The following is a 24920-nucleotide window of genomic DNA, read 5'->3' on the forward strand; positions in this document are numbered from 1 at the left end:
GATCTGTCCAACTGGGAAGGCACAGGGTGAGAGCACAGACTGCATAAAATAATGATAATACATGAATAAATAGCCAGTCCCATACCCAAATGTCAAAGAGATAGAGTTCTAGATATATAAATAACATATCACCGGGAGATAAGCTGAGCTTCAGGGTATGCCACAAGGGGCATACATGTGTGTGCAGACCTGATGGCAAGTGGCCCTGGATCAGTCTCCTTGATTACTCTGGGTGAGCACCACACAAAGTGGCAGTTAAAGGTTTGGCAGATTTGAGGAGGAGCGTCCAGAAGATTGGTGCAGATGACTCCAGGCATTAGTCGGGGACCTTCCCAGGAGTGGAGAGTGTTGTGAAGGGCACGGATGGGCCAGGTAGATTCATGACTCAGGAGTCAGAAAATGTTAGGTGTTAAGTGTGTTGAGGACACCTGCTGGGCAGTCACCCTGACAAAGGACGCAAAGTGTGTGTGCCTTGCTCCATAAAGAATGCACCTAACAGACTCAGATCCCATCCATGTACTCACAGTGACCCCTGAGGTGGCATATGACAAGAACAGAGTGTGCCTGAGCAAATGAATGTATCTCAAGCAAGGGATGTAGTGCCTGTGGCTAAATGCCCAGCAACTGAACACTGAACAATAAACATGTCTGCCCCACACAGACATCCTGAGAGTGAGAATGTGTGTGTCATCAAAGTGCTGAGGTGGATACTCTGCCTGGAACAAACACAAAGGGGCAAAAGGAAAGTGTTCTATGCCAGACAGATACCAAGGCCCACCTCATGCCTGAGCAGGAAGCAGCCACTGGGGTATCAATGACCAGCAGAACCTTGACATCCTACCAGAGAATGAACAAATGTAGAAAGACCAGGACCCGGCACCATGCAGGATGCAAGGATGTGAATGTGTCCCCTATGAGTTCAGGCAGAAAGTGGAGTCAAGTCCATTGTTAGAGACTAGAGTTGATTTAGCATGGCAATTCTGGGATGTTAGAGGCAATAAGGAAACAAAGAGATACATGGAGGCTTTATAAAATTGGAGAAGAAAATACTTGGAGAAATATGCATGTCAGTGTAGCACTTTTATTTAAATGTTTGAAAAAAATATTTTTAGATGCTACTCAAGAGGTAATAGTCTTTATGAGTGGTGATTTGCCAACTGCAACCCCTAATCCCCCACATAGGAAATGGCAGCATAAGATCTCGATCAACCATTGGATAGAGATTATGTTCTCAGTTGAGTTGAAGTTCATAGAATTAACCTAAGTGTGTCACCGGGGATGACTCGTATTTGATTTTGCTGAAACAAGAAAATACATATTTCCTTCACCTCTTTCCCCAGATAACAATCTCTGTTACTGTCTGGTTGCAAATAGCCATGTGGGTCTAGATCACTGTTTCTCCAAAACGGTCTGGGGACCATTAGCCTGTTACCTCTGAGGCTGGAACTGAATATCCCTGATTCCATCCCAGACATAATGAATCAGAATTCATCTTAGTGGGTCCAGAAATCTTCACTGTTGACCAAAATTTCCAGATGATTTTATTTATTGGGCTTTGGGAATTTTAGGTCTGAGAAATATTATATAAGGGAATCGATATTTAGATTATAAATTGCTTTGATAGTAACATATGAATATGGCAACTATTTGTACTTTCTACATTTTGTGGGTAAAACCATCAAGTACTAACTGTCTCAAAAGACCACCAACATAACCCATTGACAAACTGAAGCTGAGTTTATTGCTTACGGCAGCGGGAGAATCTACTGCACAGTTCTGACAGTGTTTCAGTAGCAGCTGAGAGGAGGACAAAGGTTTTGGCTGGGGTGGGGTTAGAATTGGTGAACACAGAAAGAAGAAAATTTGAAGGGAGTCATAAAGATACTCAATTGTTTGGTGAGAAAAGAGTTGCTTGATGGGACAAAGTAAGCAATCTATCGGCCAAGAAGGGGATGATGAGGACTAGTTGAGTGGTCTGTTCTTTAATAAATAGACTTTAGGGAAGCTCCTGACACAAGCCATAAAGTTACTTGTAATTTCATCTTCCTACGTAAGCATTTCCAGGAAGTTTCCTGGAATAGAAAATTATGCCAGTGCAAAGAATAAAGTCATGACGGTATAGACAGGAACTGGGCAGTTGTAATTGCTTTTAAGTTCTCAAGACTGGGACTTGTGTTCCATTAACTTTCTGAAATGTGCCTTGTATCCATTTCAATGCAGGAAGGTCCAGACTGCAATTTCCAGAAGGAAACAGACTCTAACCAGGCACTCAAGACATATTCGTCCAACTGGTGCTGAGCAGGGAGGCATATGGGAGACAAGATACTTCAGTGTATCTCTCAGGTCTAATGTCTCTGTGGTGGTGGGGAAGGAAATTGATCCATTTGGTCTCTGATTTCTCTGTGGGAAAGGCGGGAGGATATTTCATTTTTGAGATGAGCTACTGGTAAAGGATATGCTTTTGTCACATTACATAATATGGCATCAAACCTCAGGGTTGACATATTCTTTTGAGCACTGTTGTCACCCAAATCTGGTAAACTTTATACATCACACACAACCTGTGAGCCTGAACACTGATAATGCTGTTGAGCATAAATTAATAAAGGGAATAGAAGCAACTAGTCAGTCAGTCTAATTCAGAGCAGGTTTTATGGGAAAACTTAAGTAATGTTTGATCCTGACCTATTTCACAAACACGGGGCATCAGTATCAAAGGGCCCTTAATTCCCAAAGTATTGATCTAGGGTGCCGATGCTTTTTCTGATGAGAAATAGATGATAGGTAGATGGATGGATGGATGGATGGATGGATGGATGGACGGACGGACGGAGACAGGCAGAGTGTGACTGGAGAATATTTCCATCATGGAGACCATAGGATATTCTTACATTCCAGAGACCTTCCAACCTAAGTGAGCAAGACAACATCCTAACTGACTCTGGATCTGGAAGTTAGAACAAGCAGGATGACAGAGAAAAGAATGAAAATGCTGGACAATTGCTAGAATAGAGCTTCTCTGAGTTTTCATGCTATGATAGATATAGAGAATAGCAGTATTGTAAAATATGCCAGTTAAAACAAAAACCAGGCCCAGGAATCCCTCCTACACTGAGGGAAGAGAGGGATGACTATCTCAGCAGACCTGTACCCACCGCAGAACCAGCTGCGAAGCTCTGATCTATAAGAAAGAGTATTTCCCGTGGGTCTGTTCTCTGATTCCATAGTCAGGGAGGAAGAGAGGCAATCAAGCTCATCGAATTTGAGAACACTCACTGAGGCCCATTCTTAGGTGAAGAACAGTACCGTGAGGACTTTAAAAATGCCATTATTGAAGGAAATCCTCTTTTGCTTCCTGCAGACTGTCCTGTATTTCCTTAAATTGGCCTTCCTCCAACATGGAGAGGTTAGAAGTCAAGTGCAATGTTTGGAGTGGGCTTAGGGAAGGAGCAAAGAGTCTGCCTCGGGCCACGTCTACATAGAAGAGAAACAAAGCTCCTGTGCCGCTATAATTCTTTAGGTGTTTGGGGTCACAAGCTGGTCATAAAACTTGCCCTATTTTGGTGCCGGGTCAAATGTACAACTGATGATCCAGCAGAATTGAGGCTGGAAGCCCATGTCTCCATCTGCTCAGCAAGCTGTGGCCTTTATGAGAATCATGTTTGGGGTGGGGGAATGCAGAAGAAAACTTGACACAACATAATCACAATTTGACTCAGGGAGGGGACCTGATAAAATTACCAGTAACACGCTCCCTCATACTGTGAGCCAATAGGATGCCACTGTCACTGATAATTGCCACCAGGTTTTCATAGCTTGGAGAAGATAATTGCTGTTCATTGTGCCCATTGAGCAAATAAATTTGCTGGCAGACAAGGAATGGCATACTGTCCCTAGACTTGATTAAACATATAATTCTTTTTTTTAATTCTTTTTTCTTTTTAATTACAATGGTCTTCTTTGACCCACAAGTAGCACTTCTGTTGTTATCCTTCAGGAGAGTCCTCTGAATCACCCTCTAGGACCAGAACTCACCCTGTGCACAGACTTCTCTGTGTTGGGAGTGTTCTGTATATCTATCTTCCAGCTCTTTCCAGTCACCAAACAATGAGGTTCTGTGAAGGCTTGTTGAATTTGTCAAACCAGGACCAGTAGGGGTTGAATTAGATGACAACAAGTGTTTTCAAAAACAAAAATATCAAGGTCAACCTTGGGTGTTTCAATCCATGTTCTTCAAAGGAATTAGACATAGTAACAAAGATCTCTTCCCTTTCTCCCTCCTCCACCCCACACTTAATGCGAATCAACATTAACATTGCTGGAGAGATTTACACTAAAATCTGCAACATGTTTTGAAGCTTTAAGTCATTGCACTTGTCCTCATCTGGCAGACATTTCATTTCCTTCCTCATATACAATTCTAGCAAGTACATTTGTGCACAGCTACACACATTTATACCTCTTAATTCCCACAGTCCTGTGAAGTGAGCATTATTCTTCCCATTTTAAAGAAGCTCAAAAAGGCTTCATGGTATCCCTAAAGTCACATAGCTAGTAGGTGACAGATCTAAGAGTAAGGTCCGTGCTTTCCCATCTTGGCACAGCTGCCTGTCGTGTCAAAGCCCCAGACCTTCTATTCTAGAGTCTCCATGCCTGTGTTGCTCAGCAAACTCCCTGCAAATACAGGCCCCTGAAGGCAGATGTCTGCAACCCAACAATCCTACTCTCCCTTAGCATATCCCTTCTTAGAAGCAAAATGATGGATTTGCATCCTCAGTACCTGCATTTTCCTTGAGCTCATGCTCAGCTTCATGCATGAATCCCCAAACACCTCTGAACATAAGAGCAAGGCCCAACTCCCTTAGCCAGCAAAAGTGCAGGCCTGAGCAGGCACAGACATGCTTATGAACCTCATGCACAGGGAAGCCATAGGATTTATTAACTAAAACAGGCCTCCAGAGAATGAAGAAGCACTATCCATTCCCATTATAACACAACAGATGTAAACGGTAACTCTCCCAGGTAGGCTGGGAAATAGTCATCTAATTTATAAACTTAAATTCTTCTGTTTAGCATATGCCATGGTTTTAGAGCCTTTGAAGAAAAGAATCAGCATGTTCCGGTAATTGTCCCTCAAATTTTTTTTTTTTAAGATTTTATTTATTTATTTGACAGAGACACAGTGAGAGAGAGAACACAAGCAGGGGGAGTGAGAGAAGGAGAAGCAGGCTCCCCACTGAGCAGAGAGCCCAATGCAGGGCTCTATCCCAGGACCCTGGGATCATGACCCGAGCCGAAGGCAGATGCTTAACGACTGAGCCACCCAGGCGCCCCTCCCTCAAATTTTCTTTTGTGCCCCAAAAAAGTAAGGTACTAAATTTTAAGTGGCGTTCATCTAAGGAACTAAAACATTTTTATTGATCCAATCCAAATTCACACACAGGTGGGCACACACGACACTTCTTAATCCCCTTGAAATTTAAGGTAAGTGCTATACTTAAGACAGCTAGTCTGGATTATTAGGAAATCATCAATTAAACATAAATGGTCAGGGAATACATTTCAGGTTTTGCCCATTGAGGAAATCACATATAATTTTGTGAATCCAAGACTTTCTGTGGAGTCATAAATCTTGCTCATGCTCCCAGGACACCTTTTGAAGACATCAGGAACCCTGTGTCTCACACGGGTTGGGAAAGATTTCCTTGCACGCCATTTGCTATCCTGCCTTTGAGTATGGAAATAAATGGGGCTGAGCTCAAACTTCAGTAATTTCTAGGTAAGATTCAATTTTCAAAAAATGGATTGACTTAGTAGAACTAGTTTTGGCAGTGAGGTAACAATAGTAATATTTTATACATTACATGGAGAAAATTTTAAAAATACCATCATTGTTGGCAGTCCTAAAACACATTTCAAAATCATAAAGTTGAAATATTTTTTCCGTAATATTTAAAAGAATACGATAATAGCGCTGGAATAAAAAGTAGGTCAATGTCTAAGACAGAGTCAGAAACACCCCATAAATTTTAGTATGTGATAATCTGTGGGAAAAGCAGAATATATTCCATAAGTGATGTCAAAAAAGGATAATTATCACTTTAGGAAAAGTTGTTTTATTCCTACCTCGTACTATTCATAAAAGGAAAAAAATTGGAAAAAAAAAAACCAACTAGGAAAGGGATTCATAATTGAGACAAAAAGACAGTGTCCATAGGTGACAGATAATCAATTTGTCTACATTAACAGACAAAATTCTTATGTGACCAAAGATGTCATGAAATATTTAAGCACAAGGGAGAAAGGGACAGGAGAAAATAATAGATCTTGAAAATCAATAAGAAATGCATAAAAGATCTAATGGAAAAAATGGGCAAAAGAGATGAACAGGCAATTATCACAAGAAAAAAATGTAAATTGATAAAAAAATATGAAAAAAGCATCAATCATCCCATAAGTAAATAGAAAATTTATATTGAAACAACAGAGACCATTTTAGATCCATAAGATCAGCAATTTCTAGAAGGCTGGCAATGTTGAGTGTTGGATAGAACAAAAGTAAGCTGTTACTCTCGTGCCATACAGAGGGTTTGTAAACTGGTCCAGTCACTGCAGAGGACAACTTGGGCAGCTTGTACTAACATTTCAAATGTTCATAACCTCCGGCCCAGCAATCCCAAATCTAAGTACTCAAGAGAAACACAACAGGAGCAGGACCAGCACCATGAGTTATCTCTGCATCATATTTATTGAGTGAAAAGTCATGAGGAGCCTCATATCGGCACTGGGTACAACAGGCTCACTACTATAATCAACAAAACCAAATGGATAGGTGCCAGTTGTCCAACAATGGAGAAATGTCTAAACAAATAATGATGTCTCCATACATGTAGACTGAGGTGAATGTACACATACTATTACAAAAATAGTTCTAAGATGTATTTTAAATCAAAATTTAAAAATGCAGAAAGATATATAGAGGGTGATGCATTTATTGTAAAACATCATCATCACCATCATATGTACACAGAGGCACACCAATGCATAGAAAATGGTAAGGGTCTACACCAGAGAGGTAGCACAGAAATCTCAGGAGAGTGTGTTGGGATTCAGATTGTGACAAAGGGGAGTGTCAACTTACAAGTAATGCTTGAACAGTTTTTAATGAAATGAATGTATGTGATGTATGTATATACCACTAACATAATTAAAAGAAATACCTTTCTCATTTAAGGTTTGTAACCAAGATGTTCTCCTATAGCTCTGATTCAAGGGAAATGTGGGAGCCAGAGGGTAGGGAGGTGTGGTTTTGCTATTTATTTTTTCCAGTTTCCCATGCACAAGACTGTTGAAACAAGTGCTTTAAGAGTAAATTTTGCCTTCTACCACACCACACTTTCTCTCTAAATATTGTTAAGACTCATCTGTGCTTCTTAAACTGTAACGTGCCTCAGAATCAGATGAAGGGCTTATTAAAATAGATTTTGGGGTCCCACCCCCAAAGTTTTGGATTTAGTAGGTCTGGAATGCACCTGAGAATTTTCACCTCTAACCAATACCCATGTTTTGCTACTGCTGCTCGCTGATCTGGATCACATTTTGAGATTCATTTCTCTATAGAAATTTGCATGCTTTCCTGCTTTGGGTGTATGGCCTATATGCTACTATCTATGCTTTTGAGGTTATTTGCTTCCACTATGTCTGTAGAGTGGAAATATTATATAATGGTGTGCTTCTGAGCATGTCTTCGCAACTCTCTCTTAAATGATATCACCTTGATAGCCTGAAGTCAACCAAGGCAGAAATAAAAAAATGCTACAAAATCAACACCCCACCCCACCATGAGAGCCACTTTTTAAACATTTACTAGCACACCACTGATTAAAGACAACCATTATTACTGCAAAATAATTCATATATGAGTGTGGGTGTCCAAATACCAATCTCCCCAAAAGAGTTCTGGTTTTCGGGCTTAGACGCCCGAAGTATCCCCTTTTTCTACCTAGAGAGGGACTCTTTATCTGGCTATGACTATGTTTTAGGGCTTTGTAATGTAAACCAACTTAGAAAGAAGAAGGAAAATAAAGCCCAGAAGTGCTCCAGCTTGGGCTACTGGGGAATTCTTTTTCTGAGCAGTATGGACAGGACAGCTATAGGGGCCATGAAATCTACTGCTTCCATGTATGGACCTTTCGGCACTGTGTCACAGAAGTGCAACTAAAACTGTCAGGGAGGCTCAGGCCAGTCTGCAAAGCACTCATCGAAAAGCCCTTAGGCTCAGCTCTTCCCAGGTAACCTGGCCCTCAGGTTTCCTCTTGGCTCATCCTCCCATTTTGCCTTTTAATAACTGTTGAGCATGAATGCATTGCTTGAATACCTACACTGGCATTTCTGGCTCACTGGTTTGAAAAAGCAAGAGTATCAAAGGCTCTTTATTGCTCAGGAGAAAGAGCAACCTGGGATCAGGACATCAGAGAGGCCTGAGGCCAAATCCCCATTTATGCCCTTTCTACACCATGATGCTGGCCACGTTAGGCAGCCTCATTTTCCTCCTGTGTAAAACGAGTCCAGTAGTACCTAACTCCGAGTTGTTGTCAAGGTTAGAAGGGCTAATGAAAAATAATTCTAGTAGAGAAGCTGGATACACTGAAACAAGCTTAACTGTGGCTTAAGAAATAAATCAGAGCATCTGCTCTTGAGGGACCCAGTGGAAGAACTTTCTAGGGAATGAAATTAGAATAAACCCTAATTGCTTCCCAAGTCCATATTTTGAGTTCTAACTTACCATTTAGGTAGCCCAAACTGCCATTAACTGTGTGAAGTCAGAAAGAACTCCCTGGTTAATAGCTCTTTACGTCTGAACACTGACAGCTGTTAGCATCGGTAGCCATTTTGTTAACTAGCATTATTAAAGAAGAGATTTGCTGAGGAGAAATTCCAAAAGGTTTGCTTTCTCTTTATTTGGGGAGACGGAGAATGCCTTCTAGCATCTTCAGATTTGATGGGTATGTTCCCGGCTTGTGAATTACACAGAGATACACTACATCCTACTGCACTTCTCCTTCACTCTTCCTTCTTAGATTCCACAGGAAAATCCCACTGAACAGTAGTAACAGGTGCAGTGGATGCTCAGGCTGTTCTGTCCAAATCAGGCTGGAGTCACTCAAATATAATATCCCGTTAGATATTACATATTCCTGTTTTGAATCCAAGAGCTGTAATATTTTAGATCTGGCAGAGACAATAGAAATCACTCGGCCCAACCAAACAATTTTAAGGAGGAAGAAACTGAAGATCAGGAAGCAGAACACAGGGGGACCCCTGCCCCCCCCATCACAACTAGTGAGTAGCAGAGCCAGAGTTTATGCCAGAAATCTCAACAAGACATTTCAAAATCTTGTCAGGCTTGTTGAAATTTCTAGAAATGGATACTGGGATATTTTACACTAAAACAAGCAAAAACTTAGCAAGGTTGATAAATAAAAAACTAAGACATATATCATGAAGGTCTTACAAATCTTAACTGATGGGTAAAAGTGAGCAAGAAGATACATGGCTATAATTATTGTAATAACAACGACTCACTGGAAGCCTATGTGCTGCATGAATATATTTTCATATTGGTCTGGGGTCATCACATATACAAGTTCACTTTAATGTTCACAAGAATACATAAATTAAGTATAAGGGTCCCTCTTTTACCGAGAAACCATAGAGGTCTACAGAGTTGAAAGTACCAGGCTGATCAGCAGGAATGCCAGGATTTGAACTTATCATTTGTTTGACCCCAGAGCCCGTTCTTAAATGTTAGGACCAACCTCCCTATTCCTTACCTCAAACCTCCATCTAAGGCTCAGATCCACTTCCCAGGCAGTGACATTTTCTTTCTATTCTCTTCTGTCCCTTGCCTTCCAGTGACTGTCAACATCAGTATTATTCATGGAGCCTGGCTTTGGAATAGGTTAAAATCTGTTCCGGCTCTTGACATGGGCAAGGTCTTCCTGTTTAAAAGCTTCTATTGCTAATCTCTTCCATTTGGCTGGGGCATCACGCAGAGGACACACTTGCTGAAGGAAGAAAGCCGACAAACCTCAGAAACCACAGCAACGGTTGCCAGGGACCAGGGTGTGGAGCGAAGGGACAGACTGGAGGGAAGGGTGGTAGGAAAATTCTGTCTTGACACAAATGTTCCATATCTCGATCGCATTGTTGGTTACATGACTGTATACATGTGTCAAAACTCATCAAGTTGTACACTTCAAATGAACAAATTTCATTGCATATAAATTATCTTTCAATGAAGCTTACTGAAATCAACTGTCAAAGTTATAATCTTCAGCCTGTACTCCTCAACTCCCTTTGAAGATCCAAAATATCAGTCAAGGTCCCTGCAGGAAATAAGATGGCAAGACAAACTGCAGTATACTTTAATAAAGGGGCTGTTCTACAGAAGCACACATGGTATGGGGTAATCATGAGAACTGCTCACTTTCCTGAGGCTGGTAACATCCTAGAGCTGTTAATACTTGTAGTCTGGAGAGAGGAGAGGAGAGGGTAGGGGCATGAGGAGGGTTACCAGACAGGAGCTATAGCCCCGTAAGTCAGGGGATGTAGTGAGTCCCTGGGCCCAACAGAGAGAGCTAGGGAAATAAAACTCTGGCCGCACTCTGCTCCCTCTCTTCAATCTCATGCGAGTGCCCCTCAAGACCCAAATTCAACCTGAAGCCAGACCCGCAGTGTAGTCCATATGGGTCAATGTCCTGGGTCACAGTGCAGGATGCAGAAGGGCATGGTGTGGGGTGTGAAAGGCAAACAGGAGGTTATCTTGCATGGCCCAACTGAGCGTCCACCCACTGCTTTTGCCCTCGGGCTGGGGGCACCAGCTCTTCTCCTTCACCTTTGCTGCTTCCTTCTTGTTCTACCTTTAGTACAAAGGTGACATGGATATTAACTTCTCCCACAGAGTCTGTTCATGATCTGAAGAGGTTATCAGGACAGATCAGTAGGTTCAAGACTTCCCCTGTGTGGCCCCTCCAGAGGGTGAACACCAGGGCACTAAGCCATTCCTTTGCCTAGACTGAGTAGCACACAGCTGCTTAATAGCTGCCAACACAAAGGCAGCTGGGCTCCAGGATTTCCAAGTAAAAGGGGATTGAGTGCTTTTGCCTTGAAAATTAGAGTCATCCCTGGTTCCTTTCTTTCTGTGACACTCATAACCTATCCATTAATGACCCTCATGGCTCTATGAAACACATTTGGGAAATGACCTCATCCATCACCTCCACTGTTCCTACTGTGATCTAAATCCCATCACCTGGATCATTGTGATGGCCTCCCAATCGAACAATCGCCCCGCTGCTGCCCTTGCCCCCCAAGTGATTCCATGCTCAACATGGCAGCCAGGGGATCATCTGGAATAAAAATCCATTCAAGACACTTCTGGGCTCCAAAGCTTTCCTTGGCTTCCCATCTCAGTCATGGTGCAGGACACAGAATCCTTAGAATGGCCCGGTGGGCTCCTCAGGACATGCTCTCCCCCTACACCTACCTGAGCTCTTTTTCTGAGCTCATCTGCCATAGTTCTCCTTATCCGATTCCACTCACACTGGCCTCCCAGCTATTTCTTGAGCATCTTAGGAGCACTCCTGACTGACTCAAGGCTTCTACGCCTGCTGCTTGCTCCAACCTCAGAGCAAGAATGGCTTCCACGGACCTCTTTCAGGCTCTTCTCCAACACTGTAGGTGGCAGTGCTCTGTGCATTTATTGGTGTCACCAGTTCAAGCCATGGCTCCCCTCCTCCCCTACAAAATGCACACAATTCTTAGATACAGTTTGATGGACTTTGGGGGCCCCTTGAGGCTTACTCACATATCCCCAAAGTTTCAAACTGTCATAGTAAAGCATTATACAATCATAAAGGCACTACATTCACAGAAATGCAGTTTTTCTGCGAGGCTGCCTGAAACCTCGCCCGGAGGTACACCACTCTCATCTGTGTAATGAAAGTCAATGGGAAGCATCTGACTCACCCCCCAGAAACTCTTCACAGGCAACCTTTCTAAAATACCTGAATCGGTAGTAACCTCGATGATTCGGGATGTTTCTCAGTATAAATCTACCTTGTTTCCAAAGAAACTTTCTTTTTCAGTAGCTCTCTGCAGCGGAGCCAATGCTAAGACCATCGGAGAAACCTGTTACCAGACGCTAATAGGGCTTGAGAAAGAAGCAGGCGCTGTTACTAATATCCTCATTCTGGACTCTGAGATAAGAGCCCTTTCTATGCCAAGCTTTGTTATAAGTGAAATTTCTCATCCTGGCAGCAGATAAGATGTCCCTCGTTGCTGAAAGCACTCGCGGGTTCCCACTGAACACGTTGTGAATGGAGCCATCTGAGAAGCTGTTTATCACCCTCTTCCCGACTCTCACCTCTGCTTTCTCATTGTCCTCAGGCCCCAAAACCACAACAGTGAGAACTCGCCTTCAACCTCCCTGAACCCACCCTGTGGGTTGGCACACTCATCTTAAAGGTGTTGTATGTGGGGCCATGAAGACAGGTTCAGTCCCCGAGGTCTGATGCCGTGAGCTGGGCCCCACTGTGAAATAAGCCAGGCATCCAGACGATAGACAGTGTCTGCAAACAAAGCATTAAGCTACTACAGAATATCACGGAGCAGATGTAATTAAGCAATTTAAGCTGTGCATACCCCCACTGGGCTCACTCCAATCCATGCTTGACTTTATGGGCATAAGTTTGCTCTTCGTAAGAATAATGCTTCCAATGAGCAATTCTATGAAAATGAATTCTTGTCTTATCTCTTGGTTCCTACACTCGATCCTGCCCCACATCCAGTGGCCTCCTAGCTTGTCTCCTGCCCCCACTCTCAGTTCTTTCAAAAGCACACACTACTCAGCTCCTAAGTGTCAAATGCACCACAGGAGGCTGGCAGAAACCACAGGACAGCCACACAAGGCCTGCACCAGAGCTGAGCCCCCTAGAGAGTCACCGACTCACCTACCTCAAGAATGACTGGTTAGTGCACCTGTACCTTTATTACGGGCCTTCCCAGATTGTGCTGTGTTCACTTTTCATGGCCTCCCTACATCATTAGGTTAAGAACCTCAAGGTTAGAGGCCACCATAATCATTTTATCCACAGGACCTACCTTCTGCATAATAGTTTCTCAATAATTACTTATTGTATGGGGGAATGTATATCGAGCTTGAGAATAAATACAAAAAGCCTGATTTCTTTTTTTTTGGTCACGGCTGTCAAGTAGCCTCTGCCAGATATGTACAATTATTTTAGACAGTTAAGAGTCATAACTATTTTAAAAGACTGGTGTGCCTAAATCGAACCTTCCAGTTCAGGGAGCTCTTCCCTCCCCAGGTCTCAGAGGAAGGAGGGTAGGGTCTGCTTTGTCTCTCCTCTCTCCTCTTCTCCCCCACCCCATTATGTGGCCTCTGGATGCTCCAGAATCCACGGAAGGAGACAAAAGGGAAAAGAGCAAAGCACTGACTTAGCTGATGGCTTTGGTGGTTCTGTCTTGCCCCCTTGGGTGGCCCTGCGGCCCTCTGCTAGGCAGCCTCCTCCACTGGTTGGTTGTAATCTTTCCCCACATATGGGATCATTTTCTTTAGATGTGTGATTTCATCCTATCAAGTATACACTTAAAAATATTTGTTCCTCTCCTACATTTTGGAAGATTTCTTTTATTAGCAGAGCTGGAGCAAAGAGTCTTCTGTTCAGTTCTTAGCTAACCAAGGAATCCCAAGTACCTTGATAAGTGAGCTTTGATTATCCTGACCACACCAAGAGGCAGGGGGCACAATGGTTCATTCTGTTAAATTGCTGGATACTTGAGGCTATTCACTTTCCTCATGGAGGTCCAGAAAGGTGAGACAGTTGCCAGATTTTACACAGGAAAACAAAGAGTAGATTCTAGTCCCAGTGGTTCTTTGTTATTTGGGGGAGGAGGGCAGGCAGTAAATGGCAGGCATCATATTCTTCTGATTTTAAACATTATGCAGTTCCATCATAAAATCTGGAAAGCACAAAAGAAGGAAGAATTTACTTGTTATTAAGTAAGAGGTAGATTATTCAGATTACTAAGAGATATATTAAGGAGATGTAGACATTATTGAAGAGATATATGGGTCATTAAAATATAGATTTAAAAGGATATTTAGAGAATTTCTTTTTGAATTTTTTCCCATGTATCAGTTTATATGTCCTCCTGTTCTTATGCCTAATTAAATTGATGCTTTCTTTCTATTTGTTTTGCTTAATTAGATCTGCTAGTGTTTTATGTTTCTAAATTTTAAAATTTTTTAAATTTTTTAAATTTTATTTTTAATTTTAATTTAATTTATTTATTCATGAGAGAGAGAGAGAGAGAGAGAGAGAGAGGCAGAGGCAGAGGGAGAAGGAGGCTCCCCACCTAGCAGGGAGCCCGATGCGGGACTCGATCCCAGGACCCTGGGATCATGACCTGAGCCAAAGGCAGATGCTTAACCATCTGAGCCACCCAGGTGCCCTGCTAGTGTTTTATATACTTTATCATTTTCTTTCAAGAGACAACTCTTGATATTTACATATTTCACTTTTTTTTTCTAATGTACTAATGTCTGCTTTTGTATTAAATATACTCCTCCACTTCCTTTTCATAAACTTGGCATTGTTCTCTCACTAATCATTTGTGTTAAATGTTTTATGAATTATCATTATGGCTTAATAATAAAAATTCTTAGAATTATAAATCTGACTTGGGAGTAGAATATGTATGTGTCTCAACTACTCATACATAATACCTGCAATGCTATTATTTTTTAAATAGTTGGCAAGTGATTTTTGTAAATTCCCTCTTTGGTCCAGGAGTTATTCAAAGAGCTGTTCGCTATTACTAATTCCCCCATTTCTGAATCGTTTATTTCTATTAATCTCTCAGTTGACGAGGAGGATATGCCTTTAGATTACTTTTTTCCAAAAATAATCTGAGTGATTTATTTACTAGACATTTTTAATTTCTGCTATCGCTTTTGTCCCTCCTTGTGTTGATTTTCTATTGTTGCATAAGAAGTTACCACAAAATTGGTGGCTTAAAACAAGAAACCTCATAAGTGAAGAAAAGAAGGGAGAAAGGAAACAAGCAAAGCAAAGCACATCTGCATGATGCCCGAGAAGCCCTGATAAAGGGCCACGAGGGAAGGGCTGACAGTGAGTATTTCCGGCTGGAAGCCTGAGGGAAGACAAGGATGGCTTCTTCTATTCAACTTAACTAGAGGTTCTAGTCTATGTCAAGAGTAGAAAAAAAAAAAAACAAGTTATACTATTTAGAAAAAAAATGACACCACGTTTCAGAGGCGAAATGATTACTTACAAAGAAAATACAGGGAAGTCTACAGATAAAATATTGGAACAAATCAGTAAGCTTAATGAGGTATTGGATATAAAGTGAAAACCAAATTATTTCACCTCTATGTATCAACAATCAGGAAGAATAAACACTTTATTTTATTTTTTATAAGATTTTATTTATTTATTTGACAGAGAGAGCAACAGAACACAAGCAGGAGGAGCAGAAGGAGAGGGAGAAGCAGGCTCCCCACTAAGCAGGGGGCCCGATGCAGGGCTGGATCCCAGGACCCTGGGATCATGACCTGAGCCAAAGGCGGATGTTTAACCGTCTGAGCCACCCAGGCGCTCCAAGAATAAACATGTTAAAGAAGAGATACGAGTCACAATAAAACAGCAAATTAAATACTCAGTAAAAAAAGTAACAGAATATGTGTGGAAGAATTATAAAACTAAAATGGCACTTAAAAATCAAGATATAGTAGAGAAAATAATAAATATTAAATAATATTAAATAAAAATAAAGATGCAGTAAAGAAATTCTAATAGGGAGATACACCATGTTTATGGATTGAAAGACTCTACGTTTTGAAGATGACAACTTTCCCCAAAGGTCAGAAAATTCAATACAATCCTGGTCAAAACTTAAATAGGACTTTTTGGGGGAACCTGAAGAGGTGATTCTAAAGCATATATGACAAAGCACTAGGCCAAGAACAGCCAGGGCATATCCAAAGTACAAAGTGGAAGGACTTACTCTAGTGGCCATCACAATTTATCATAAACCAGGGAGACATTGGCACAAGGACAGACAAAAGACCAATGGAACAGAAAAGTATACCCAGAAATAACCTACATACACAGACACACTTGTTGGAGGTGAAACTACACAACAGAAGGAAAAGAAAGGTCATTTCAATAAACAGTGGTGAGGCTGTTTAAATACATATGATACATGATTCTATCTCATATTCTATATTAAATAAATAGATTCAACAGTATAGAGCAAAACAAGCTTCTAGAAGGTAACGTAAGATGCACTCTCCCTGTCGTTAGGGTGGTGAATGCTCTCTGAGCTAGAACATGAAAGGCATTAACCTTGAGGGAAAAGGATGACAGATTGCTCCATATTTAAATTAAAATTTTATGTTAACCAAAAGAAGCTATAAAATATAAAAACAAAAAGCAAGCCACAAATTGAGAGAAGATACTTGCTCAGTGTATCTTACTAGGAAAGGACTCATATCCCGTACATGGAGATCAATGGGAACGGGGCACACAACAGAGAGACGGTGAAGCCACCAATGGGTGTGGCTGGGCCCACCTGCTCTTCTCAGTACTGCACTCGTGCCCACTGATGGTGATTTTAAGCCGTCCATCGCACCTTGTTACACGTCTCCCATGCTCTGGAATCTTCTTTTTTAGACCCTTCTGGTCAACCTGTCTTCTTCACACGTTGGGCCCAATGGAAGCCCCACCCACTCCAGCCAGCTTTCTCCTCCTTCCTCTCTCCCGTCCATCCCTGCAGGTTGTTCTGTGGTACATTTTTCCAGCACCGATTCCTGATAACCAAATTTCAGCCTGAGAGTTTCCAGTGAAATTCTTTTCTCTCTTGAAATGCCACTGTCTTGCTAGAGCATTTTAAGTCTAGTACGAAATTTGAAGCTGAGCAAAGGCTCCAGGTTCTAGGTGGTCTTTGTTATATGGGGCAGCAAGCCAACATTTTTGGCTTAGCTCTCATGACAAAATGACTGAAGGAAAATATATGAAGTGGTATTTCAAATTAACATAGTACTACACGTGTTTCCTGGAATGTAGTTTACAAAATGCCTTAGCCTACTTTACTTCCAAGCTGAAGAATGGCAGTTTCCCTCACTTCCTTGACTCTTGTCATCTACAAAGTCCATGGAAAAAATGCAGAATGAGCTCGAGAGGTTAGCAGAACTGGTTTTAATCTTGGCTTGGTATAAGCTCGCCAGATGGCAAGTTACTGGACCTCTCTATATCTCAGTTACTTCATCTCTAAAATGCTGAGTATGAAACCCACCTCTGAGGACTCTTACCAGGACTGATGACCTACTGTAATGGGACTCCTGGCCACTCCAGCATGGGGGAGAGGAAGCATGGATACCTCCCATGGGCAGCCCCCAGTGGGTCCTGGTATGCCCACCACTCTACAAAACATTATCAAGCCATGTAGATTTGTTGAAGATTTCAAAGGTAGATTTTTTTTAAAAAAGGTTAATATCACATGCAAGAAAAACTCTATATAACCACCACATAATTCACCCAAAATTGATTTCCAGTGGCCAGCAGCTTCACCCTCAAAGCCCCCTCCCATCCCTGCCCCGGAACCTTGCTGGCAGCATACCCTGTGGATGGTCTGAAAAGAGATCCAAAACCTGGAAATAAGCAAGGAAGTGAGCATCATGACCTCTCAATGTTATATGGGAGAAGAGGCTGCCCAAAAATTTTCTAGAAAAATGAACTGTTTAACTGTTCCTTTGCAATGAAAGGCCTCAGATGTTGTGAAGTTGCTTGTTAACTTGTAAATGTTTGCCCATTAGAGATGTTAAGAATTTCTATCTGCTGAAACACATAACCCCGGAGGCCAGTAGCTCTGCTGGACACTAACCTGTTTTGTGCTCTAGCCATGCCTGTTTCCACATGTAGCTTCTGAAATGCTCTTGGAATCTGATGTAAAATATTATTGGCTTGCTCATTAATTAATGGGTAAATAAACCTTTGACCTGTGCTTATTTCATATTTTCTTGACAACAGTGACTTTAACTTTTATCCCTTACTTAACATAAATTTAAAAAAACCAAAACGAACTACAACCAACACCTTGAAAGTAGCTTTTCACCTCCATTCCTAACCACTGGTTTTTTTTGTTTTGTTTTGTTTTTTAATAGCCCTCGTTGATCCCAGCTCTCTTTTGGGGGCCTTCAGAGCTTCCATAGCTAAGAGGGCAACAGGTGTCCTCCTTACCATGATCTATGCTCTCCGCCTGGCTGCGTGTCCTGTAACAGTGAAGGGTCTTCCCTTTCTAAACTCCCTTGTTGCCCGCACACAGGCCCTGTTATGGCCTTTCCTCTCTTTGCTGAGACGTACTTCCATTCCCCTCTCCCATTTTCGTGGCCTCCACTCTTGCTTTTTGACATTACATGGTGGCACTGAGAGCTCAGAGAGTCACTCATTTCATGTTCAAAGCCAGTTAGCCACAAACTGGCTCGATAAAGAGCTTCTCAGGACAACCCAAGTCCTGGACCTCCAACTGACACAGACCCAACTCCTAGGAAAAATGAGAAGCATCAGGGCTCTAGGACATCATCACACTGCAATTAATGGCTCTGGCTATAAGGATGCACATCCAAGGAAGAACTGAGTATCCATGGAAATTGCCCCACCCTATAGTGTGTGTGTGTGTGTGTGTGTGTGTGTGTGTGTGTGTGTGTGTGTTTCAACTTTGTAACCTGGAGCTAGGGTAGGGGTAAAATGAGTTTTTTGTGTGTGGTTCAGTCTATTTCTTCAAACATTCTGAATGATAATTAGCTTTGATTTTTACATCTATTCATAATGATAGCAGAGGGCAACATACAACAGAAAGGGGGTTGCAAGCTTTCCACTTAGCAATTAATTCTATTATTAAATGCTAAGAAAAAAATAAGTGCCTGCCAGCTGTAGCTTTATTATGTTTTCCCAGAAATAATAATAGAAGGCTCAGAAAGTATATTACTTATTTTTCCTTTCTCCCCCACCCTCGTAGGAGAAGAAAATCCCCATGGGTGGTTGCTCCTTCCATGTGAAAATAAAATTATTCTGCTGTGGGAAGGTGGCTTGGACAGAGCATACAGAGGGAGACTGGTATCCAATGGGAAGCTTCTTTGTTTTATTTTTATTTTTTAAATGGAGCCTCTGCTCTGGGCCAGAACCGGTGCTGAGCAAGATGGGGATTCAAAATGATACCATCCTTGGAGCTTCCTCTGCAGAAGTTCACGGCCATCTATGCACCCGAGTTACACCAAAATAAGGCAAATACCAGAACAGTGAAACAAACCGTACCCTCCAAACACAGAAGAGAGGGTGGCTAGTTGGTCTTAACATCTGAATTTGGGTGGAGATGTCAAGCATCAGTCAAAAATAGCTACTGATGATTTCTGTTGGCATCCAACCTGGCAAGTAGTAGGTTCTCAATAAATGTGAAATTAAGTCTGAGTCTGACCTAGATTCTTGGTACAATCCTCAACACACAAAGACTTGGATGAGGCTCTGCTCTGCTTCTCCCTTCACCCTTTGGATCCACTACATAGGCAAGCAGCGGGCAGTGTCCTTCACCAGCTGAGAGGTGCTCAGGAGTATTTGCAGAAGAGAAGCAAGTTCAAACTCAGAATTATTAATAATTTAGGCTTAACTCCAAAGGGCTCAGATGAACACTGTTCTAACTGGCGGGGACATAAATAAAAACCTGACGTGCTGGAAACAGTGTGGGGCTTGGCACTTACTGAAGCCTGACACCAGGCCTCTACCAGCTGTGTGACCCTGGGTGTATGCACCCAGTATCACAATCTATAAAATGGGTGTAAGACCACCTCTTCTGCAGAGAGATTATGAAAATTAATACATGGAAGAATGTCTAGCATATTGTAAGCTCTCAAAAGCTATTTTTGAAATTTTGTGCTGCTATTGTTGTTTAAAAGTCAGGTTTGTATTGAATGAGACTCAGCTTTTCTACCTGTCTTCTTCTTTATCTGTGAGAGAGGTTGTGTTGTGCGTGCTGCGAAAAAACCATCCTCGGTGAAGAAACTCAGGTGTCCACGCTTTGAACCCCCTCACTGAGAGTATTTCTTCCTCCATTTGGCCCATTCTTATGCCAGTCAGGAGAGCTTGTACATGAGCCAAGAATGATAATCTCTCTGACTCGTTCATCCCCTGGGGGTGGGCACCTCTGTGTCCCCACATGATGTGTGACTGTCACTGGGTGTGTTTAAGCAGGGTTACCCTAAACCAGGGCTTGCAAGCTGGCCATCCCTGGGCAAAATCCGTCCTGAGGATTTTTTGGCAGGTGGAGCATTTTTTTGGTTTGTTCTAAATTAAATTTGCATGTCCTTGGGGTGTGTGGGGGGTCGCTCTTCACTTTGCCAATGGCTCCTTACCCGCAGTGCCACAAATCAGTTTTGATTCACATGGGATGTCACCTGCTGGCTCCTATAGGCCATCTGAGGTTGGAATCACTAGTCTAAACTGTGCTCACATCTAGCCTGAGTAGTAAAGGAGCCTGCCTGTATGGGTTTGGGAGCAAAGACAATAGTCTCCAAATTAATCTCCCTGTCCCTAGTCTTTCTCCCTTTAATACCTCCTCCCCACCGAAAGTGATCAAGCCTTCAAAATGTATTGACTAATACTACTTCCTTACTGAAAGTCCTTTCATAGTTCTTTGTCACCCCCTGTTCCAGTCCCCCTGCCCACCCTCACGCCCTGCTCTTCTTTGCTTCAGCCACACTGACTGACTTTCTGTCTCTAAACATGCCCTCAGCACCCAAACTGCATACTTTTACAAAGAGTCCTTCCTCTGCTCAGCATACCCTTCTCAGACCTTTCCAATTAGCAAACCTCCCTCAAGATCCAATCAAAAAAATTGCAAAGTGTTTCCTGATCCCCAGACCAAGAAGCCAATGACTCCGTCTGCTGGGTTCTCAGAAGAGTCTTTGTTTTTCCTACGATGTCTAGTTTTACTTTTCATGCTCTCTATACTATATGTCCCTCAAAAGAAGATTTCTCTGCAGTGTCTTATGGTGCGCTCATGGTGCTTGTGGCAGATCCAGCTCACTGATCACTAGCTCTCCATTCTCCCTTTCCTCTCTCCTAACAGAGCCCAATTTTGTTCAGAACAGAAGTTCAGAGCTCAGCTACAAATGTGGCCAGCTAGAGTTCTGGCTAAAGATCTGTAGACGTAAAACTTTTTGTGAAATAAGAAGGGCAAGTCCCCTTGGGGCAAGCCCTCTGCCCTTTAGACTGAAACGTGGGTATACTGCCTGGTGATGCAGCACTCAGCCTTCAGCCATGGGACGAAAGCCACGCCGGAAGCAGTGCCGCAAGACCAGGAATGGGGTCCCTGACCGCACTCTTGAGCAGTTGAATGAGGCCTGGACTCTGCCCTCCAAATTTCTTATTATTTAATGAGACATTCTGCTATCTGCCTAAACAGTGGTAATTGAGGTCTCAATTATTTGCAGCCAAATACTTTCCCAACTATTACAACGATCAGTACCTTCTGTTGAAGAAACGACAGATTTGATCACTTATGCGACAGATATTTTATTAAGCATCTGCCATTCTTGGGGCAGTAAACAAGACCAAGTTCCTACCCTCATAGAATTTACATGCTAGCTAGGAAGACAAACAATGAACCGACACATCAGTAAAAGCACAACTCAGTGAATTTAAAGTCACGGGGTTACATGTCCAACGTAGGAGAACTGGAGGGATGAGGCAGTGCGCAGTGACATGATGGAGGTGGGCTTGGGGGTGGGGCACAGGAAGACGTCCAAAGTCAGAGAATGAGCTCTGTCTTCAGAAACAGCAAGTACAAGTGGCTTGAGGCAGGAGTTCGTTCTGGGGGCAGCAAGAAGGCCAGTGAGTCTGGGGAGCAAACAAGAGACCGAGGGTAGGAAGAAAGGCGAGGACCGGGTGGTGCAGGCCGTGTGGTGGGAGGCACCAATGGGGATTATGTTCTACCCACGTGTAATTAGAAGACGAGAAGATCTGATGGCTGATGGTTTGATGACTCGGTTTACATTTTCCAGCAAGTATTCTGCTGGCTGGAGAACTGACTGTGGGGGAGCCAGGACTGAAAGCAGGAGACAAGTGTGGAGGCTGTGCCACCCGTCTGGACAGGAGAGGTCAGTGTAGGTGGAAAGCAGCCCATCAGGTAGAGCCTATGAGTGTTATAAATTTGCAGTTCAAGAAAAAGAGAGACATCAGAAGGCTCACCTCTTGAATGTTGGTGACATTTTCTAAAATGAGAAAGAAATGAAGAAATCAAAAATTATTTTGGAGATGCTAAATCTAAAATGTCAATTAGATACTCAAATAGAGGTTTCAGGTAGGAAATTAGAAACCAGGGGGCATTTTGGGTCTGGGGACCGAATCTGGGGATTTAGCAGCCCAGAAAGACATGGGACTTGATGAAGGTGCCTGAGGAGGTAGTATAATTAGACAAGAGAAGGAGGAGGAGGTGAGTCCTTCCGACGTGTGGGCCAGAAGCAGCAGCTGATAAAGGAAACCAGAAAGAAAGGTCCGTGGGGTAAAAGGAAAATAAGTGAGCACCCTCCCCTGGAAGACCAGCAGACTCACGCACGTGATGGCAGGATGGCATGACAGATACTGCACGGGGGTGGGAAGAAGGGGAGGAAGGGTGGACAGACGCACGCTCACGGTTTCCACCTCTCAAACAACTGGCGGGTCTTACAACTCATCTCGATGAAGCTAATGACTTCACCAAGTTACAAGCCCCCAAATTATCAAACCACATTTTCAAACAAAGAAGTTTTGAAAAAAGAACCTTCTGATTTAAATCTTTCCAGGGATTTCTCAAACACACAAATGTCCTATGTTTCCCGAGGTCCCAACTTCATCTCTTCAGACAGGGAGTATAAAGATAAAGGTGTGAACGAGAGGAAGTGTGACTGGAATGGAATTATAAACAAAATAAAACTTGAAGAGAAAAGGAAAGAAAAATATGTTGAGACTTCAGGGCTAAGTGATATTTTTTTATTGCTATTCTCAGAGGAATATTGTACAATCAGATGCAGTGCCAATACATTTTCCAAACAGGGCCTTGACAAAATTATAGAGTAAAATTGACCAAATTAGCATTTTTATGATTATTTCCAAGAGTGAGAAAAGTTGTATGGTTTTGTGGAATAAATTAAAAAGTGTTTATTGGGTTTTAAGGAGATTTGTGTTTCAAAATAACTTTGAGTTCATGGAAGAGTTGGGAAATATAAAATTTTATGCAAGAAAATTCCTTTCAATTAATCAATAGCAAGAGTGAGCTAAGGGGGAATTTCTCAAACTTTTAATGGATTGTTGCAGACAAATAATCCAGGTAAGCTCAGCGTGATGCACTTGAAACAACAGGTTGGCTCTAGTGAAAATCTAGTCAGGATTATCCAAATATAAATTCCAGTCCCAACTCTATCACTTCTTAAGTGAGTGATCGTTCATAACTCTTTGAATTTCCAGTTACTGATCTGCAAAATGTGATGATATTAACATAATAGCTCTTTATGAAGATTTAAACAGTCAACTCATGCAAAGCACCTGGCAGACAGTGGCATGTTGTAGGGATTCAAAAGCTGCTTCTTTATCTCTTTCTATCTTCCTTTTCTTTGCCTACTTGTTCTTTACCTCTATAATCCCACACCTCATAGGGCAACAGGAGTGTTGATATAAATGATGTTTCCTTTGTTTTTTAATAAAAAAGTCAACATTATGGTCTGAAAAATATAAAAGTAAAAGCATATATAAAAATGCATATAAAACCTAACATCCTAACATATCAACTATGATGACTTCTTTGTGACTGTCTCCAAAATTTATCATAAATAAGTAATTTGATAGTGAAAATTAAAGTATGAATTTAACATAGTGCTCTTTTCCCTAAACATTATATCATATAATTTTTCTGTATTACTAAGAATACATATTTTTTGATGAAAATGTAAGGTTTCATTTAAGTCGCTATATTTTCGTTTCCTTAACAATCAACACTTACTGGGTAATTAGACTGTTTTTAGTTTTGTTACTTTAAATTTGTGGTGAACATCATCAGGAATAGATTTTTTCATGTTTCACATCATTTCCTTGAGATATATTAAGAGGAAAAGGACTAAAAACTACTTGCAGGATATAACTATTTCTGTTTTTTAATTAAAAATTTTTATTGAAGTATAATTAGCGTACAGTGCTGTATTAGTTTCAGGCGTACAATATAGTGATCTAACACTTCCCCATATGTCACTCAGTGCTCATCCGCATCGGTGTATTCTCCATGTCCTATATTTCACCCCCATCACCTCCCCTCTAGCAACCAAGTTTCTGTTCTCTATATTGAAGAGTCTGTGTTTTTTTCCTTTTTTTCTTTGTTCATTCATTTGTTCTGTTTCTTAAATCTCACACAGGAGTAAAAGCATATGGCATTTACCTTTCTCTGACTTTTTTCACTTAGCATTATGCCCTCTAGATCCATCCATGTTGTAAATGGCAAGATTTAATTCCTTTTTATGGCTGAGTAATATTCCATGCTATACATACCACATCTTCTTTATCCATTCTTCTATTGGAGGACACTTAAGTTCTTCTATACCTTGGCTTTTGTAAATAATACTACAACAATAGGTACAGAAGCAACTTAAGTGTCCTCCAATAGAAGAATAGATAAAGAATATGTGTGTGTGTGTGTGTGTGTGTGTGTGTGTGTGTGTGTGTATTCAAATCAGTGTTTTTCTTTTGAGTAAAAACCTAGTAGAATTACTGGACAGTAGGGTAGTTCTATTTTTAAAT

At 41.8% G+C, this 24920-nt stretch overlaps 1 long non-coding RNA gene across 2 annotated transcripts in view; it reads right to left on the reverse strand.

Annotated features, from left to right (window-relative positions):
- Nucleotides 1–8959: 8959 nt before the first annotated feature.
- Nucleotides 8960–24920, reverse strand: part of LOC113938089 — a 65122-nt gene continuing 49161 nt past the window's right edge. The window contains exons 2-4 of one of the 2 annotated variants that reach the window (XR_003524821.2): nt 13778–14043; nt 9834–10388; nt 8960–9231 (exon numbers count right to left, since the gene is read on the reverse strand). This is a non-coding gene — a long non-coding RNA (uncharacterized LOC113938089). Of the gene's footprint in view, nt 9232–9833; nt 10389–11548; nt 11819–13777; nt 14044–24920 lie in introns of those variants that run through there. The other variant, XR_003524820.2, reaches the window with a different exon arrangement.

The sequence above is a fragment of the Zalophus californianus genome, chromosome 8, assembly GCF_009762305.2.
Source record: "Zalophus californianus isolate mZalCal1 chromosome 8, mZalCal1.pri.v2, whole genome shotgun sequence".
NCBI classification, from domain to species: Eukaryota; Metazoa; Chordata; class Mammalia; order Carnivora; family Otariidae; genus Zalophus; species Zalophus californianus.